This window comes from Harpegnathos saltator, unplaced genomic scaffold, assembly GCF_003227715.2.
Source record: "Harpegnathos saltator strain DR-91 unplaced genomic scaffold, Hsal_v8.6 scaffold219, whole genome shotgun sequence".
NCBI lineage: Eukaryota > Metazoa > Arthropoda > Insecta > Hymenoptera > Formicidae > Harpegnathos > Harpegnathos saltator.
Genome location: NW_020230005.1, coordinates 111,877 through 130,259, shown reverse-complemented (window position 1 = coordinate 130,259; position 18,383 = coordinate 111,877). Strand labels below are relative to the sequence as shown.

General features: G+C 53.4%; 1 protein-coding gene across 1 annotated transcript in view; it reads left to right on the top strand.

Annotated features, from left to right (window-relative positions):
- The window catches only part of mib1 (E3 ubiquitin-protein ligase mind bomb 1), a 408,643-nt gene that overhangs the window by 294,392 nt on the left and 95,868 nt on the right, over positions 1-18,383 (top strand). The gene's annotated exons all lie outside the window — the stretch shown is intronic.

Genomic DNA, 18,383 nt, shown 5'->3' with positions numbered 1-18,383 from the left:
ATGTTGCTGCCGGGTTGAACGCTCCGAGAAGAAGACGTCGTTGCGTATAGCTCACGGTAAATTTACGGCGAGACACAACTGATGACGATCCATACTACTCAAGAGAATTATGACATCAAAAAATATGCGCTGAATATTGCTCAACTTTTTGAACAATGATTACTCAGCTGCAATGGTCGTAAGACGATGATTTTCTTTTTAAATTAAAGATTGAAGTCTCAACTTTAACATCAATGAAGAATCAAACTTTCATTTCCCGCAAATAGAATTTTCGAAAAAAAATTACCCAAGCCCGTGCGTTTTGTCAAAGTTTGCAAATTTTTAAATCAGAAACATGCCATTGGATTATGGGATCGCACGCTGTAGAAATGAATTGGATCTAAAATCAACCAAAAGCATGTTAAAGTTGAGACTTCAACCTTTAATTAAAAAAAAAAAAAAATCATCGTCTTGCAACCATTTGTCTCTGAGTATTCTCATTGTTCAAAGTTGAGCAATTTTCAGGGCAAATTTTTTGATGCCATCATTTTCTTGAGCAGTGTATATTGGCAGAGGCATTAATATATGCGCTTTATCATTATTTTCTTTCTACGATTATATGCAACAAGTTAATTCAGACATGTCAAAAATATTATCGAATAAAGTTCCCCCATGTGATTATCATTTCTCTTCTCTCTCAAATTACACGTTGTATCCGCGAAAAACATGAAATCGTCGCTTTACATAAAAAATCAAGACCCTGGTCCATTGATTGTTAACGTAGATTAATTAATAAAGATTCCCACACTGATGCAAATTTGAAATCTACGTATTTCACATATACGTAATACGTAATACGTAGCGTCGCTGGGCGCAGCCGCACGATTTTTCGAGACGTCTGAATTACCGCGAGTCGCCCCGTTCAATCACTCTCGTGATCGTATACTCGTAATCTCGCCGTAGTTGATCCGTATCTCACGGGAAGACGATTTCATGTTCACCAGACGCGCGGCGCTTTCCCCTTTAAAATCGTCTTTGTTTCAAGTCGCTACGACGCCTAGAAGCGAAGATACAGATTTTCGTATCGATCCGCGCTGTAGATCGCAGGGCCCAGCGTGTCGCGGCGCCGCCGCCGTTACCGTGAGGTAGGTCGGGCACGGCACACGGCGCGTCGCGAAAACAATAGCCGCATTCCGCGTTTCCGGGAGTCGTATCGCGCGCTGTACGCGACGGCACGCAACGCGAGCGCGGCCTTGCCCCCACTCCGTGAGCCAGCGGCGAGCATCGGTCACGTGGTCGCAGCGGCCACGTGCTCGCCCCACCACGCGGTCATCCACCTCGGTCGAAACGACAAGTGTAGCACGAAGTAAACACAGCGCGCCGACGCGCGTGACGGCAAGAGCCATGTGTTCGCTTTAGCGCCTACGCCTCGGGTCGGCAATCGCGGTCTCAGACAGCTGTAACTCGCTAAAGAGTCGACATAATTAACGATGAAAGAAGCAGTCTCTCTTACACGTGCCCCCGCAGGCGTCCGTGCCGTTCTTTTATCGCCAATTTGCAGCGGTCGACTAAAGCACGGCGAACACGCGCTCCGACGAGCGACGCGTCGAACCTCTCATACGCGGTAGAACCGCGTTCAGATTCCTTTCCGCGACCCGTTATATCGTTACAGCGACGACGTTGATATTGTCTCACGATGTGAAGTTTCTACACTTCTAAATTTAATTATAACAGGGTGTCTGACAATGAGTGTAAGGTCAAAATCACGCGAGATCGGCGCGCGGGCGCCGCGCCCATCGCCAGCGCCTCGACGAGCTCGCGAACGGAAGAGCAACGCGACGGCGCCGGCGGTCGGGGCTTTTCTTTGGGAGAGCGCGCGATTTCTCCTCGGGACGCTCCTCTCGCACGCTCGAGCGACCGAGCGGAAAATCGGGGGTAGCAATATAGGGCAGCCGAGAGACAGAGCGACGGGTGTCTTCGGGGGTGCGGCGTGTTGGTCCCCCCGGTACCGCCGCTCAGTGGGAGCCATTAAAGACAAACCTGCCTGCTCCCCTGATCGAGTCGATCGAGCTCATCGAGCCTTTCGAAATCCATCCCCGTGTTCCTTCTCTCTCTCTCTCTCTCTCTCTCTCCCTCCCTCCCTCCCTCCCTCCCTCTCTGCTCCCCTCCGCCCGCTGCCGCCGAGCTAAATACGCGATAAGGATAGAAAGGTGGGTTTGCATAGGATTCCCGCTGATCTAAAATTCGAAAAGGGCCGAGAGCAGACGATGACAGATCAATACGCGCACCCCCGGGCTTTTCCTTGGCCTCTTCTCCGCCTTTTCTCTCTCTCTCTCTCTCTCTCTTTCTCTCTCGTCCTCCCTCCTCCTGCCCCCGCCCGTCCCTTGTCGACGAAGCGTCGCGAGGAACTCACCATGATTCCTTTCGTGCACTCTACCCCGTATAATGGAGCGCTATATAAGCGGCCGCTTTCTTCCCTCTCCGCTTTTCCCTGCCGCCGAGATCCGATCCTTTTATATGATAATTGCAACGTATTTGCCACAGACCGTGTATAAACTGGCGCGCGGCAGCTTTATTGAGAAACGAAGCGCCGTATTGTGCGCTAATGCGAGCCCGACGGATTCGATACGAGCCAGTCGGCTTTCATCCCTTAGCTTGACGCTGTGCGAGCACCTCCCCTGCCCTCCTCTCTCTCTCTCTCTCTCTCTCTCTCTCTCTTTCTGTCTTTCTGCCTCTCTCGTTCTTCTCGTGGCGTACGGGCAGATTTGCCGTCGTGTCGGGCGAACTCAAAGGAGAACACCTTTGCACCTACCGCGACATATATCGCGCGTGACGATATCGGGCGAAACTCATTTATTCTGACGTGTGCCGCGAGAGAGGAAATTGCGAATTCCCTCGTTGTCGAGGTCAAAAGCGACCGCGATCATTACGCGATCTTCACTGGCTTGGCAGCCCGGCCGCGGCTGAATTCCACCCTCGATACGCCGCGCGAACCGAAGCGCGGTGTCCATCGCGCGGCGCGACGCACGCATCAAACGCTTCGCTCGCTTCCGCTATCCGCGGGCGACTCGCGAGCGAGCGAGCGCGCGCGCGCGCATTAAATATTCATGTAACGCCATATTCTTAAAGAGCGGCTCGATGGCCCGAGGCTTCGAAGCAATTTCGAAGAGAAGATTATGTTCCCGCGGACACAGAAGCAGCGACGGCCAGCCGCTGAATGAAGGCGCTCGTTCGCTCGCGCGGAGAGCGAGGCTCTCCGCGGAGCTGGTCGGGAGAGACGGGAGACGCGCGACGAGAGGAATCCGCACCCCGATGGGGGAGATGCGCAGGGCGAGCGAGCGAGCGAGCGAGCAGGCGGGAGGAAAGACGCGGGAAAAAGTGAAACTAATTTTCGTTCGAGCCTGAGCTTTCGCCGGTCGCTTCTCTTCTTTTCCTTTCCGTCCGTACACCATCGGCCCTGCTGCCGCTTCTTCCAACCGTCCTCCTCCCTTCCGTCCTTCTTCACTATCCTATCCCTCTCTCTCTCTGATTCTCTCTGCGTCTCCTTTCCAAACCCCTCCCCGCTGCCGTCTTTGGAAAGTTTCCTCTGCTTACCTAGCAGGAAGTTGGTATCCCTGGTACGTTAATCCCGCAAATAGATGACTTTACGAAATGGTACGGGGCCGGGGCTGTCTGGGATCCGGGCGTATTCCACGGTAAAAAGGATAAGCTCTCTCTCGCGCGCAGCTCTCGCCCGCCGGCGGCGGGAGGAGAGATACCTCGTTGCTTTTCGCCCGCGGTACACCCCACAGGCATGGCTGTAGGCTGATACCGTTCGGATACCAGCCGGCGCGTCATTATCTTCCGCCTCCGCCTCCGCTCACGTCGCAAAACCCTTCGTGGAACATCCGTCTCTCCGCGTCTCCATCGCCGCCCTGTCCGGGTCGGCGCGTATCTTCGCAGCCGCGCTGGGAAATTTCGCGCGGCCGCGCGACAGCTTACACGCTCGCGCAACATAAACCGGCCCGGTAATCGAATACCGCGGAATACCGGAAGGACTCGCGAATATCGACTGCATCTGGCTCGCGCGCAGAGCAAGCGCGAAGATTACGGCAAGAAGAGAAAGAGAGAGGGGAGGGGGGAAGAGAGTTCCTCATGTTCGCCTGAAATTCCCCTCTCATCTCGTCGTGAGAATCTCACGACGGAAAGTGACGACTCGCGGACTTTGCATTTTGCGTATTCCATTCTTTTAACCCTTTCACTTAGTTAGTGGGAAGTATACTTCCCACCTTTTCTCGATTCTCAATTTTGTAAATCACATAATTTTGATGGACTAATTGGGGATTTGAATTTTCCCGATAACTGAATAGTTGTTCAACATACTCCGATAGGTTTTTATACCCAATTACTCATTTGTGATTGTAACAAATCAAAGTTGAAAAAGAATGCTTTTTTCAGGGAAAAATCGATTCCTCGGAGAGTATTGAATGTAGAGGTCTGAAATTTTCATCAAATATTTTTCTGATGTTGTACAAAAACATATATTTTCATTTTCATTAACATATATTTTTTCAGTATTTTCTTGCAGGTTAGATTTTTTTTTATAAAAAAATATTTCTACAAAAACGGCCCAAAATTTGATTTTTTTGCACTTTTTAGCTCTATTTTCCTAGTTTTTTTTATTCTGTATCTCCATCTCTCATCAATACTATCAATATTATTTTACTCAAAAATGAATGTTTAATTTCTAGTAAGCATAAATATGCAATATTGAACATTTTTCCACATAAATTCCGCCATTTTGAATTCGGTAAATTTGACTTCAGATTCGTGATCAGCGACCCGAAAAATCCACACACCATCAATAATAATTGGAATTTTCATTAATTGTGTACATCATGATCGCCGTATTGAGTCCGTCATTTTGAATTTTGCAAATCTGACTTTAATTCGTAATCAGCGACCCAAAAACGTTGGACTACCAAATATTTTAATAATTTTCTCAAGGGTAGTTAATTCAGCAGTGAAGCAGGGTTAACCCTTAAAAGCTACCATCAGATATCACCTCGAGTTAACTTTTCTTATTATTATTTATAGCAAAATATATGCGACAATTGATCTGTTCTGTCATAATGTCACTACTGATAATGTGAATAAATATCTATAAAATTACAATAATAATTATATTATAATTATAAATAATAATTATAAATAAATTATAATAAAAATAGTATTATAATTTATTAAATCTATAAAATTAGTAATTGTCAGTGCGATTACGCTTCTTAATGAGATCAAAAATTCGCCTGGCGAATTTCACCCATGGTTGCCTTTAAGGGTTAATAATCTACTGATTAACGCAGCTAATCTCAGGCGCTCCAGCTGCTCTCGCCGCGACGACGGCGTCTGCAGTCGCCTCCGGAATTGATCTTAAACCGCGGCGCGACACCCGCGAGAAGCGCATCAGACCTCGGCGAGGATACCATTGTAACCTACAAGGGTAACGGGCGAGGAAACCGACAACAAAGGACTACTGCTCCCGCGCGCCGCGGGCTTCGGTCTGTCTCTCTTTCTTTCGCTCTGTGTCGCCGACTGAGAAAAGCGAGCGAAGCGGATAGCAAAGGCGGAAAGGGCGGGTTTGCGCGAGCACTTTAACACTCTGACAGTTAAATTTAAGCCATACCCGTCGCGCGCGTCGGTTATCGCGCAGCGGCTCTGATCTACGGCATCTCTCTGCGAGACGCTGCCGGTGGACGCGCACCGTTGATTTTCTCTCACTCGTTGCCGCGGCGTGCAATTTACATACAATCGCACCTATGTTCATCAAGCCGCGCGCGTATTTACACGCGCGACGCTGCTCGCGCGCACGCACGGAGATATCGACGCGCCGTTTATACGCCCAGAGCGAAATCCGATGACAGGCAAGGGGAGAGACGGAGAGCGAGCGAGCGAGTGTGTGTATGTGTCCCATTTCGGAAGGAGCGGCCGTGGATTTTCATGCGCGCGCGCGCGCGCGCGTTCAAAGCCGGCCCGTTAATTGGACGATTTCACGTACGTTACATACGGTGAACGGCACCGTTCACCGCCGTTCACTGCTGAAATATTTGCACGCCCCGCGTACGCTCGGCGAGAGAGAGTAGGCTTCACTCTTGCTCCCGCGGCGCGCCGCCGCGTTGATTCTCCGGCCTCGCGATTTCGCGCAAATGCGCGATACGGCACTCGAAGATTCCGAGCCGGTCGGATCGCTCGTGCGGGATCCGTGGCGACGAAATCTCCTGTCGCGTCGCGGCGGGCTCTTCATCCGCCGACGTGGCTTCACGTCCCCAGCGCGGCTGAGATTCCAATAACATGACGAGGACGGTAACATCGCGCGGCGAGTTAAAGGCGTACGCTCGCAAAATTACGCTATAAATTATATATCATTTCCGCGTATACGTTCGTGCATTTGTAACTACTATAAATCAAGAGTTCTCGGCTACGGCGCACACGTACGTTATGCTTTCAGCTTGCATCCGGTGGAATACGAGCAGTCACTCCGACCGAGCCTCCCTCTCCTTGCCACATTCTGTCTCTCATTCTGCTCTCTCTTTCTCTCTCTCTCTCTCTCTCTCTCTCTCTCCCTCTCTCTCTCTCCCTCTCACTCACTCACTCACTCGCTCACTCGCTCACTCTCTCGCTCCGTCGCGAATAAATGACTTTCTGGTCTAGCCGTCTTTCCGAGAGCACACGAGAGCGCGATATATTCCTAACAAATTATTCGGAAATTACGGGGACGTGGTATTTATGTAGTCGCGAGCAGAGACGCGCGCGTGAGGCCGATCGATCGACGACAAGTGGCGGGGTTTAACGGGAGAATGAACGGACGAATACGCGTCCGAAACGCCCGCTCTCTTTCATTATCGTCGAGGTGCGCGTCGAGGTCGCAGGTATACGCACACAGATTGGCGAACGTGACTGTTATATGGCACGGACGGGACGACATTATATCGGATGTAGCTGGAATGTGTATCGACGCGCGAGGGGAGGAGGAGGAAAGTCGGCATCATCTCCAGAGAGTATCGAGTCGCTGCGAAATGTTTTACGTGCATACTTCCGCTTTATATAACCTGGCTGCGACGTAAGCATCGGCCGGCTATCTGTTTGGCTCGCGCAGCGAGTGTGTCTCACTCAATCTGTCAGAGACTGCCGATATCCTTCCTCCTCGAACGCATTTGCGTTAGCGGGACTGTAAAGCAGATGCAAATACGTCGGTATTACTCCGCTTCCGTCTCTCCCGTCGAAGAGCGGAGCGTATAAAATATTTAACACCCGACCGGGACACGCAGACAGACAATGCATCGTACCCGCGTGTCTCGTACGACGAGCGCTCCGGTGCGGCGGAAAGATGCGAGTGATCGGGCGAAAAGGACGAGGAAAAGGGAAGAGGAAGATAGAAATGATCTTCGCGAGCGCGCAGTCGCGCAACGTTCCCGGCGATTCGCAGCGTGCGAGGCGATCGGAATAAGAGTGAGATCTCGCCGGCTCCGCGATTGCTACGATTTCCCGGATGTTTGCAATATTTCGAGAGACACGTTCGGCTGCGCCGTTCAGCGCCACCAACAGTCTCGCAGAGAGTGTCGCCGCGACGCGGCGATCTCGCGTTTGTGCGCTCACGCGAAATTACACCCCGGGCGATATTAAGCAATAAATTCCGCGACGGACGGCGCGCGCGCCCGCTTCGTCGACGAAGACAATGAGCCGAAAACTACATTAATCCTTTGTGCGGCGATGACGAGCAATTGCGCTTCCCGAGGCGTGCCTCCTTTTATCTAGGTTCTTTCTCTCTCTCTCTCTCTCTCTCTCTCTCTCTCTCTCTCCTCTCTCTCTCTCTCTCTCTCTCTCTCTCTCTATATCCCCCTACACGCTTCATCTCTATCGCGAGGGCAAAGATTTTTCCGAAGAATAGCTCCTCGGTATCGGTATTTAATCTCGGTGCCTCCGCCTGGCATTCTCAGCACCGCTCGGCGTGGCTTGCACGTCTTTGTGTGTGTTCGCTCGCTACGTGTCTATGTTTGCAATCGCTTCGGTATCGGTGTTTTTCATCGCCCTGCCGCCGCCGCTACGAATCAAACGGGATCGAAGTTCCATCCGCCGGCCTCGCTTCGAGCTCTTCGATTCGAGTCCGAGCACGTGTCGAAGAGAGAGAGAGAGAGAGAGAGAGAGAGAGAGAGAGAGAGAGAGGGAGGGAGAGAGAGAAGAGAGAGAGAGAGAGAGAGAGAGAGGAGAGGTTCGAAATGTGGCCAGCGCGTCTCCGAGTGCGCAGACTTTTCGGCCGGCCGGCCGAGCGCTCGCGACCGATTGATTCGCCGCGAATTTGCCGCGATTATTATTTAAACAATCACGTAGCACCGGTAGCGGCGTGCGCCGTCGGTTAACCGCGAAGCGCGTAGAGTGAATCGTTTGGGATCGGATTGGATGCGCCCGTCGGCGGAAACAACGCGATGAGCTGCTATGCGAACGCCGCTTGCCGGCAGCAGCAGCGAGAGAAAGAGACGCTTTATGATCCCACGTGTCTCGGAAGGAATATTCCGATAAAAAATGAAGCAGGCGTCTAGCCACGTCCGCGCTGATCCCCATCGGCGCGCCGGTCGACGGCGAAAATCGCCCGACAAATAGACACGAGAGCGCGCGCGCGGGATGCTCCTCATTCAAATTTCACGTAAAGCCGCTGTCGCGCGCGCGCGCTCACGGTCGCAACTTTCCAATCCCGCGTCGTTCGAAATCCTTCTTCGAAGTAGGCGAGGAAAGAACGAGGGAGAGAGAGAGAGAGAGAGAGAGAGAGAGAGAGAGAGAGAGAGAGAGAGAGAGAGAGAGAGAGAGAGAAGGAAAAAGAGAGACCGCGCCGAAACGGAACGGAACGAAACGAGGGGCAAATCCGCTGTGCGTCCACTCAATCACCTCGGATTACATCCAGGTCGAATGTGCTTCTTACGGCCCGATGAAGCCGCGGATGGTAGCGAGCGACGGGAAGGAGTCGGGAAAGAGGCCGAGGCCAGGCACGGACGGATCTCACGTTCGATCGTATGCGCGCAGCGGAGGAGATTCGCGCCCGCGCGCGCCAAGTTGACGAGGGTCGAGGGATGCATTGTCGTAAGGAGCCGTAAAAGGGAAGGGGGGTCCTAAAGGTTAAAACGCGCCGAGGTGGCCGTCGGTCGGGCAAATGGAAAAAAGGGTCCGCGTGAGGTGTAAAAGCGCCCTGCTACGGCGCTGTTTCGGCACTGACGCTATCAAGGAGAAGGCATTAGCGCGCCGTTCGTCGCCGGCCGCTCTTAAAAAGACGTTAGAACGTTAATAGACGTGACGCGCCGCGAGAGGGGAGAGAGGAGCTCGGGAACGGCCGGGATGCCACTCGAGACTCGCGCGAGAAGAGTGCGATTTTGGCGGCTGGAGGTGCCAGGGTAAAACCGGGCTCTGTGGATTGACGGGGACGACGAACGCGAGGAAGCAAGAGGGTGAAAGAGGGGGAGGGTAGGTGGGAAGGGAGGGCGACCGCGCGTTCGAGGCGTGATTTGGGCGAAAGTGCGGAAATCCCGGCGTTATTTCGAGAAAAGTTCCCGCCAAAGTGGGACAAACGCGCGGCGAAGCGTAGATATGTTATTGCGCGTTAGCACGCGTAAAACCTCAGGTGCGCGTGCCTGAAATTTCTTAAACGCACATCTCGCGAAACGGCCGGTATAAACGCCGAAAATTCATAGCGGCATTTTTACAAGCGCGCTCGCGGAGCGAGCGGGCGCGAGCGCGGGTGCGCTCACCACCACACGTCTCTTCGTGTATAACGTATAACGCTAGTCCGACTTTAGCACCGGCCGGCTCGCGTGATCCTCTCAGATATCCCGCAAGGACACGTTAGCGTCCGAAATAGGAAAAGCGTTGGCGTATAGCCAACGTAAGCTCGTAATTTCGACAACTTAAAAAGAGATTTATTACAGGCCCGTAACAGCATAGTAAATTCAGCGCCGGCTATCGAGCGATTCTTTTTTTCTGGGCTCTTTCTTCGTCTCTCTCTCTCTCTCTCTCTCTCTCTCTCTCTCTCTCTCTCTCTCTCTCTCTCTCTCTCTCTTTTTTTTTTGCATAACGCTATACGCTGTAAAGGGATCCGGGATGTCGATAACGTGATTTTTCTCCTGGATGAGGGAAGATGAATGGCGAAAATTTTCGCGCGAATTGGCCGAATTCTATCTATCTTTCTCCCCGGCGCGATACGCGGTGAGATTCGATCGAGAATCGGCGGGGTGGGGAGGGGGGATGGGAATTTGAGTCGCGCAAGATTCGCGGAAAATGAAAATTGCTAAAATTCACTCTCATTCGACAAATCGACTCGGCTGCCATTATTAAAGTAGGTAGGTCGGGTTCTCCCCCTCGCCCCCTCCCCTCCCCCCTATATCTTCTCTTTTTCTTTTTTGCACGCGCTTCCGCATCGGTTGTACACGACGTTCACGATGTAAAGCATTCCGGAATAGGGTGCCGAAGGGGGGTTAACAAATATCGACGTAGCAAAGTGAAATGTGGCGCCTGCCAGACGTTAGTTGCCGAAGCGGGCGGGGGTGTGCAGGCGGTACCCCCGTATTTCGCGAAAGTTGAGAAAAATGCTCCCGCGCGCGTGCACAGCTTGTATGCATATTTTACGCTTTTCTCGCGACTCGCGCTCCAAGCTCACCTCGTGCGAGATCGAGCGGGACAGGAGGATGAGGATGAGGATGAGGAGGAGGAGGAGGGGAGTCAGTTTTGCCGGCGTGCGGGCGAAACGCGGCTTGAAGCTCGTTTACGTGAAAAATTCGGCGCGCGACCCCGCCAACGGCCGCTGCGTTCTCTACTTAATCGTAAATTATCTCGATGGCCGAAAAACGGGCCTGAACGCTAAATTACTCGCGACGGGCGCACCGCGCGCGCGGGAAATAATTCCGACGAAGTGTTACATCCTCGTAATTTACACGCGTCTCGTTGCGCTGATGCATTACAGCGCCTCGTTCGTTACTGTTTTCTTGCATTACCGCGCCTGATGATACCTCTCGCCCGCGAGCTATCGGCCGAGCGACGTTAACGACCCTCCACGCTCCCCCCTCCGCCGTCGTTGGAAACATTTCGCGCATATTTCCCGAAATATTCGCGGTCGCGCGGAAACAATTCGTGAAAAACGCGACTTCCCTTCCTCCGCTCCTCGATGAATAAAGCCTAAAGTTGGCCGACACGCGCGCGCACACGCACACGCACACGCACACGCACATGCACGCACACCAACGCGCCCGAGACGGCACGAGAAGAGGAAACGAAAGGCGCGAGCGAATCCCGAGGTCGTCGCGTGATTCGAATGCTCGCGTAACAATGTTTCGAGGACGAGTAAAGCAATTGATTTCCACGTGGCGAAGTTCCAGCCGGGCGAGAAACGGAATCGAGGGTTGCGAAAACTCCCTTTCCAGCGGCGCGTCTCCCGCCGGCCGAGCCCTCGGAGACGAAAGCAAATTTGTCATCGGCTCGGACAAGCAGCGACGCCGAACCGTGCGTCTCGCATCATAATTCTTCGACATCCTTTCTCTCTCTCTCTCTCTCTCTCTCTCACTCTCTCTCACTCTCTCTCTCTCATCCCCCCTCCTCTCACTCTCCTTCTCTCACTTCAATTCCCCGGTCGAATCTCGCCGCCGATTCGCACCAGCCGATGGCGACGCGACGCGACGCGACGTGGATCGACGGCTGCCGAGAACTTTCGACCTCGCACAAACTTCCGAGCGCTTCCCTCGATCGTGGAAGTCTGTCAGAGGGATTCGGGTTAAAATCCAGCTCGACGATTTTCCGTCGCGGATATCGCGAGCCGCGGTCGAGGGATATGGCGCGGTGTCGTCTGCGATTTTCTCAGCGCGGAACTGCTCTGTTCTATTCCGCGACCGATTACTAATCCGTGACGTCATATTAATCACTTATAACGGTGTTTGTGTACGTAATTATTGTAAAGTATAATGTGTAATGTATAATTTATAATGTGTGTATCATACATTAATGCAGCCACAATTATAATTCACATAAAACGATCGACATACATATTAATAATACGTTACGGTTTTGACATTAACGTTACGATTATTAATGCAATTTTCAATTGCGTCAAAATTATCTCGCGCCCATGAAAATATTTCGTCGCGCGCGCGCGTCACTCGTCAAGCTGCGACATACGATGCGTATCTCCTCACGCTTTTCCACCGCCGATCCAGAGTCGCGAAGCACACTTTCTACGACGCGGCAATCAATCCGGGATTAACAATTACGGAAAGCCACGGCGATACGCGCCGCCGTTGCTCGTTCACGCAGCGCTCTCCTTAAACGAGTCAATCGGTCACACGGAGGAAATCTTTGTCAGCGAAACTCCCGAGGCGACCGTAAATTTTAAGCACGGGAGATGCAACGTCGCCGGCAGCGATCGACACTCTTCCTCCTCCTGCCTCGCGATGCGTCCCGCAAAACGCCTCCTCACTAAGTTAATAACATTACACGATAACCGTTTATGTATTAAAGGTGTCATTAAATTTGCGAGGTAGAGAGGCACTTATCTCCTTAAAGGCGTGCATCGTCTCCTCGCCGGCTCTACCATCTCGTTAGGATGCCGTCTACTTTAAAGCGATGATCCCAACAGCGGCAACGCGTAGTTGCCAAGCGCATCGTGCGCACGCGATCATCGACTCGTCGCTTGAACCAACGACGGTTCTTTTTTCTCTTCGCGAATGCGTCCCGCTGGACGGGATGCGTGAAAGAACGAACGGAACGTCCATTAATCGTTCAGTCACGCGGAATGAGAAGTTTCGCGCTAATATCGCGGCCGGCTCCCGGTGGAACCGTCGGGCCGCAGCCTGACCGAGAAACTTGCAGTCCTGGAATGGTTGGCGGACCGGGGATAGTTTGTTATAATTAGCGGACCAGACGGTGACCGCGATACCGTGTCGTCGTTTCGAGCCGCTGTGGCGCGCGATGAGGCTAATGCCCGCATTCAAACACTAATTCCGGCCGAAGTACCGGGCGAACTTCAGAATCGCGCTTTCTACTTGAACTCCTCGCCACGGCTCTGGCTAGGACAATAGCGGAGGTTACTTTGGCCCGGACTTAACGATCGGCTCCTCCGAGCTGCTCGCAATACCGTGAGCGCGATCCGCGAGCACATTCGAATCCTCGCGTGGAAATACGGGAGCGCTCGCCAACTCGATCGCGTAAATGCCGCGCCGAGCGAAATTTATCCACCGATATCGTTATTATCGACGCAAGCTGCGCCGCTGAAAGACTTGTCTCACGTTACACGCGTTTCATCTTTCCTCTACCCCTCCTTGTCTCAGAGCTATCTCAAATACGCATACGAGTAAGTAAGTAGGCTAAACTACGCAAAAAGTTAAGGTCTCAAACCTACGGCAGGGCAGGGTCTGCGACCCGAGATCGAGAGAAGGAATTGGCCTAAAAATCCACACCGCTTCTCTCTCACATCTCCCATTCCTCTCAATTCGGACGAGAGAATGTTTCTCAGCTCGTGAACGAGCGCACCGCGTACGACAACAACGATACCCCCCGCGCGGCGGGGGGTAATTTTTCGGCGAAGAAGAATGCGGTGCGTCGGACCACAGATCCGTCGCAGAACGCGATATCTCGAGGGGGCTAGAATCGTCGATACCCGCGCATCGTGGCGGCACGAATTAAATTCCGTGCTCTCTTGGTCAACGGCGGTCGGGACAATGGTTAATTTGACAATGCGATATCGCGCGGTCGCCAGGGCGAAACCCGTGTGCGCCGACGTGAATGAAAAAGACAAGGAGAGACCAGCACCGGTCGCGTCTCGCTTGTTCGCGCTCGCGCGAGAAGAGTCTCTTTTCATCTGGCATAAGAACGAGCGGTCAAGGATTCGCAGCAGCCGCGGGATCTTCGCGCGACGCGAACCCCGTCTTCGGGGCTCTCCATTTCTCCGTCTCTCTCTCTCTCTCTCTCTCTCTCTCTCTCTCTCTCTCTCTCTCTCTCTCTCTCTCTCTCTCTCTCGCTCCTTCTCTCTCTCTCTCTCTCTTCCACAATGTGGCAGCTTATCACGATTAGCTGGCTGGCAAGAGCGGATCCAAGGACGGGAGGCGGTGCGGAGGACGCGTAACAATATTAATCTAAAACTTGGCCGCTGAAACTTCGCCCGCCGTCATTTAATTTTCTTCGAGTCCCGTCGCGCTCTCGAAAAAGAAGAAGCTGCGCTCGCGCGAGGTTTTCTCCATCTCTGTCCCGGTATCCCTCTCGCCGTCGTCTCTCACTTCGTGTCAAGGCGCGAGGTTAGACTCTGACCCTTATTTAAAGTCCTCCTTCCAAAGGGAGAGAGAGCCCCTCCTAGCCGGGACCTCTCGACACCCAGCCGCTTCCGTGCGCGCGGGTTTCTTCTTCGGCTCGGCTCGATCATTTAAAAGTACAATTTGTCAATTTCTTCGACGGCGCGACGGCCGCTGACACGTAGCCGGCGAGAAGGAGAGACGGCCGAGTCGAGGTAGGTAAGAGGATGACGGAGAGCCGGGTAGGGATGAGAGGGGAGAGAGGAGAAGAGTAGGAGCGGTCGTCCAGCGCGCAAATTGCCGTATTTTCGAGTCGACCTGCCAATGAGCCAAGACGAACTGCCGGCCAATTTTACTAATTAATGTTTACCGACGCCTCTCGGCTAACGCGGTAAAAAGCTCGGCTCACATCGCCCTTTTTCCGCGCTCTGCCGGCTTCTTCTCGGACGTCGGATTTCTGCTGATCCTTTTCCTCCAGCTCTCGCTCGCTCCTTCTCTTTGTCTCGCTCTATCTCTCCCTCGCGGAGCTTCCCCGAAGATTTTTTCCTTCCCGAATCCCGAAGACTACCGAGGTAAACTTCTTCCCTCGGACGCTGATGATTAATGTTCCGTCAGTGACGTCAAGATTGCCGGCCGGTGACGTAAGATTTTTACCGCAGGCTGGTCCAATCAGCTGAATTTCTCCAAGCTGATTTACGAGGTTCCGCGTTCGCCATCGGAGATTATCGGCGGTTAATTGCGTCTGATTATGTGCCCGCAAGCGTTAAACGACGCTCGGCGATGAGGACGCGACGTTTTACACGAACGTCTCTGCCGCCGTAATTGCCACGGTGCGGCGTCACAACACGGCCGCGTACACCGTCTGCGCATCTGTGCGTCGTTGCGTCTGTGCGTCTGTGCTGCAATCACAGTATCTCGCGATAGCAGCAGCTCGGATTTATTTATCGCGTCCGCTTCTTTCATTCGAGATAGAGATAAACGGCAGCTAATTATTCATTCTCGCGTCTCGGGAGAAAACAAATTACCTTAATCATCGCGATTTCTTTCGGCGGGCGAGAGGTGCGAGAGGAGGGGCGGCCTCTTGAATACATTCGTATCCGAGGCATTTCTTAATTAAAATTAGCTCGCTCTCTGCCGGTCTTTGATATTACGTTTTATTCATTAATGCGACGATTTAAATCAGTTTCGAAATTCACAGAGGTGAATGAGACAGAGAGAAAGATAGAGAGAGAAAGAGACAGAGGGAGGGGGAAGGGGGATCGGTGTGCACCTTCGAGAGAACGTGAGAGAGCCCGATTAAAAGTCATAAGTCGCGCTAGAGCATGAGACGGCTGAAGCGACCGCAGGCACACGTTCTGAAACTCTCTTCACCTCGCGACAACGTTGGTGACATTCGGCGCAAATTTAGCATCGCTCGCGCGACGTATCCGTTCCGTCCGTCGCGCGAGAGAAACCACGCTGCTCGTGTTCCGCGAGTGAATTTAACGAAGGGGGATAGTTCGGGGATTTCAAATTACTCGGCACTCCGGCGCGGGTTTGATCGGCGAGAAGCGGAAGCGGTGGAGAGAAGGAGGTGGGGGCGAACGATGGCGAACTTACGGACATAAACTTACTAACCGGCGTCGGCTGGACGACCATAAATTTCGAAGCACGCAGCTTCCCATTCCCCCCGTTCTGCGCGCCCCCACCTCCCCCTTCTCCACCTCCTCCGCGAGTCCGACATCACCCTCGGGAACCGACCCCCTGCCACACGGGGTCGGCAGAAATTCCGCGAGAAATGCCTCCATCCGCGCCCGTGGCTCGCGTTTCTCATTGATTGCATTCTTTTGTACTTTGCGGCGGTATGAAGTTACCGTCTGTCGACCGGAAACTTACTCACTCCGGGTGGAGACGGCAGGGCTGAGGGGAGGAGGAGGAGGAGGAGGAGGAGGAGGAGGAGGAGGAGGAGGAGGAGGAGGATTGGCAGGATATACGGGCAAGGGGACGGCGAGTGTCGGAAGTAGACGGTCGCGGAAGTTTTTCCTCGTAAGTTCCGTTCGCGCGAGCGCTTGGGCCCTCGTAAGAAGCGAAGGAGTGCCCGGGTGGGATCGTTTCGAGCCGGGTAGACAGGACGTAAAAGGTGGAGACGCGCGGCGGGGGCGGTGCGGGGCGGGGGCCTGTCGGCTAAGGAAGTTACGCGAAATTAGAGATCCGATAAAAGAGTCGGGATAAATGGCGAGCGAATTTCATTAGGCAACCGTTCGGTTGAATATTCCGTTCGCTCTGGCTCTCCGGTCCACCGTTCTCTCTCTCTCTCTCTCTCTCTCTCTCTCTCTCTCTCTCTCTCTCTCTGTCTCTCTCTCTCTGTCTCTCTGTCTCTCTCTCTCTCTCTCTCTCTCTCTCTCTCTCTCGTCCCCAGCCAGCCTTTGTTCCTGTCGCGGTCTCCACGGAGCTTGCGGCGCTTCTAATTGATAACTCACCGCACCGAGCGAAACTTTCGGTAAATAGAGACGAAGGCGACGCAACGGCCGTCGAAGTTTCGTCGCGGCCGCTGCGATACCGGAATATCGATCGCGCGGAAATGCGATTATTTTAATGACGCCGGCGGATTTATTGTTACCCGACGACGCGGCATCCTTGCGCGACTCTTACACGCGACGTCGTGATTCAAATCCCCTGACTTGGCCGCGAGCTCCCGTGATCGTGAGCGGAACAATGTAACGCTAACGGCGAGATCTCGCCGGCGGAACGCGCGGTCCGGCGAGTCTCGTCGAATCAAATTTCCACATTTCTCATCGCGAAACATTTCCGAAACTATCAGCGCGCATCAACGCTCGCCCGTTTGTTCATCTGCCCGTACCGCGCGACTGTTCGTGAAAGCACACCAAACAGAGAACAAATTTCTCTTTCGGACGGTTTTGATAAATGAAAAAAAATCCAACGTTAAGTGGCTAATTAGCGCCAGAGGCGTTCGTTCGCCCGGCCGTCATTAAATCACCGCGTTTTCAACGCCAACTCAATGTCCGCGGCGTAAAATTTGCGTTTTCCCGCGCAACAAATTGCAAATTATACCACTCTCATTATGATTCATGGAGTATTCCCTAAGCGCGACGGCGTGTATATATTCGTTCGCTCTCGCTCGCTCGCTCGCTCGCTCGTGTATTCCCCGCGCACCGCTGGGAAAGACGCGAAAGGCAACGACCGAGCGCGCGCGGAGCCGCGCCCGCGGAGTTTCCACCGTCGTCGTTGCGGATGCGCGGAAACATTGAAACCCTTTTACATTCCGCGCCCGCGGTAATCCTGCGCCTCGCGGGGCGTAACTCGCCGCTGTAAATTTTCCAAGGAATTCTCGCGAGTTACCTACCCCCGTCGCCGCCGCCGCCGCCGCCGCCGTCGGCGAGCACAGGCCGCGGTATCAAGCAGGATGATGTCGGCGCGGTCCTGAAGACTGCTCATTAAAATTCACTGCATCGCATGCAAAACGAAATAATGCAACGTGGGCGCGCGCAAAACATCAGACTCACGCGCGCTCCTCTGCGCGCGTCTGCGTGTCTTCCCGACGTTCTTTGAGGCAAAGTTGCGCGCTCAAAGACACACGCGATGCCTCTTCTGTGCCGTGCGGCCGCGTCGGTCGTTCGCAATGCTTCGTCTTATCGAAACGCCACGACGAGAGAGAGAGAGAGAGAGAGAGAGAGAGAGAGAGAGAGCACAAGTTCGCGAGATATCAATTTTATCGTACATTAAGGTCACTCGCACATGTTAATCACGCGTCACATGGTAATTCACCGCGCGCGCACGCGCGCGCGCGTCGAGGACTCGGGAGCCGCGGCAGCTCCGAAAGAGAACGGAGCTGCCGCGGCTCCTTAGGGACCGCTCTCATAATGCACGAGGACGCCGACAGGTTTACGAGCGGCTGTACAACTCCTTCGTCGCGAACATCCGACATCCGCGGGACCGTCGAGCGAAGCGGCGGGCGTCTAAGCGCCTCCGCCGGCAGGTGCACCGAAACGCTGTGCCACGCGCGGCGAGTAAGTGGTGTGCATCTTCGTAACGACCAGCACCCGCAAGTTTCGTCGATAGAAGCGAGGTCGCCCATTCTCCATCCTATCCCCCGAGAGAGAGAGGGAGAGAGAGAGA